The following is a 2,500-nucleotide window of genomic DNA, read 5'->3' on the forward strand; positions in this document are numbered from 1 at the left end:
ATTGCTGTCCGCGTGTATTTTGCCCGGCGCCAAAGCAAACAACTAGGCTAGTCTGTCCTCCTCTTCTCCCTCCCCCCCCCCTCCTCTCAGCTCTTCCTTCCCCACCCCACCTCTTCCTCCCTCCCTCCCCCTCCCTCAACACCCTACACCTCCCCCTTATCCCTACCCCCACCCCTCTCCAGCCACTCCAAGTCGGTCTTTCCTGAGTAATCACCTGCGACAAGACGGCTGTCGAAAGGAGGCCTCGGCAGGTAGAGGAAGGGGCAAGAGGAAGGGGAAGGGGGCAAAATCGGGCGAGGGGAGGGGTGGAGGAGGGGGAATCACGGGGGTGGGTAGGGGGGGGGCAAAAATTGGGCAAGAGAAGGGGTAGGGGAGGAGGAGGAATGGGGGAGGGAGGGATGGAGTGAAAAAATCAGGCCAGGGGAAGCACGGGGGGGTGGGGGGGAGGAGGAAGGGGTGCAAAAATTGGGCCAGGGGAGAGGTGGGGAAAGGAGAGGCACAGTGTGGGGGAGGCTGCAGGAACGGCGATAATGGCTCCTTGCCTCTCACACGCGTCTCATCCACAGGCCTTATACGAACGCCCACTCCGACAATATACACTTCGCGCTAAGATTAAATATACATATATATTTTCACATAACTAAACAGGGTAAATCTTCATTCACCCCCGACGACCAGGGAGAGTACGAGCTTAATCAGTTTACAACTTGAGGGAAACGAGCGCAAAATTACTGTTATGCTACGCGTGAGCACTACTTGTGAGGGAATGAGAGAGAAAAGGCGATGGGAGGGAGGGTAAGGGAGGAAGGGAGGGAGGGAGGGAGGGAGGGAGGGAGGGAGGGAGGGAGGGAATGAGAGAGAAAATACGAGGGGAGGGAGGGAAGGAGAGAGGGAGGGAGTAAGGGATAGATGGATGGATGGATGAATGGATGGATGGATAGATGGATAGATAGATAGATAGATAGATAGATGGATGAATGGATGAGTAAGTGGATGGATGGATGAGTAAGTGGATGGATGGATGAGTGGATGGATGAGTAGGTGGATCAATTTATCATTTTAACTATCTATCTATCTATTTGTCTATCTGTCTATCTATCTATCTATCTATCTATCTATCTATCTATCTATCTATATATATATATATATATATATATATATATATATATATATACACACGCGCGCGCGCGGCAGTCCTCCCCCCCACACACACATATGTGCGTCATATTCCCAACATGAGATCCTGCACCTCTGCCTCCCTGTGACAAAGCCCTCGAGCCGTGACACAGAAACAGCAAGAACAAAATGACCGCCGGCCGACGCATGGAAACGCGCGCATAAACACACCCGCGAACAGCTTGACGGACAGCCTGAAATTGCTTTCTCCGCAGCGCTCATGACCGCTCAGGGCAAGGCCACGGGGGCGACTGGTCGGCCGTCGCTCCTTCTCAGACACTTCCTGACACTTCATGCGGCCAAAGCTATAGCGGTGTTTATCTCTGGTGTGATAAGATCGGGAAGGCAAAGTAACTAGAGTGTCAGTACTAATAAACGTAAGATATGAAAATACTTACATCAAGAATGATGATAAAGATAGCCATACCAGGAAAACAGCAACAACAAAAGTGATAACAGCAGAATGTCACCTGCCGACAGGACCGATTTTTTTTTGACGGCTCGTTCCCCTTGCGTGACCCGTCACATCGGCACTGCTCTCCCCTCCTCTTCCCTCCCTTTCTATCTCCTTCCCTTCCCTTCCCTCTCTTTCCCTCCCCTTCCCTACCTTTCTATCTCCTTCCCTTCCCTTCTTTCCCCTTCCCTTCCTTTCCCTCTCTTCCCCTCACCTTCCCTTTCTTCACCCTCCCTTCCCTTCTTTTCCTTCGCCCTCGCTTCCATCTCCTCCCTTTCCCTCCCCTCTTCCCCACGCTCGCTTACCTTAAAACAAGCAATTAAACACGGACAAACAAAGAATAAGGATGTATGCAAGCAAACATAGGTTTACCACAGCAAAGTCAAATAAAAAAATATCTTTCTCTGGATTGGGAATAGTATTCTTTTATATCAATTTAGATATTAACCATAATCCACACATTAATGCTGGTTTCGGAGTCTAATCTTTTCACTCTTTCTTTGAGGTTTCTCTCGCGATGAATTCTCGTTTGAGTTCTTTTTTCGGGAACAACATTTGCATAATGATTACTTAGCCGTAACTGTAACGTGCGTGAAAGGTTCTGGCAACACAATTTGGCTCTGGCAAACACGACACGCCAGAAAAGAAAGGAAGAAAGAAAGAAGAAAAAGAAAACGATTCTAATAATATACATAGCCTATATAGATTCACACACACACACACACACACACACACACACACACACACACACACACACACATATATATATACACGCGCGCGCGCAAAGAAATACAAACAGACACATTTACACACACATAGTGATAATTACCGTTCACTCCTCACAGGTGTAACGAGCGAGGGCGCCGAGGC

This window comes from Penaeus japonicus, unplaced genomic scaffold (assembly GCF_977035675.1).
Source record: "Penaeus japonicus unplaced genomic scaffold, GWHDUDI00000001_assembly GWHDUDI00000023, whole genome shotgun sequence".
NCBI classification, from domain to species: domain Eukaryota; kingdom Metazoa; phylum Arthropoda; class Malacostraca; order Decapoda; family Penaeidae; genus Penaeus; species Penaeus japonicus.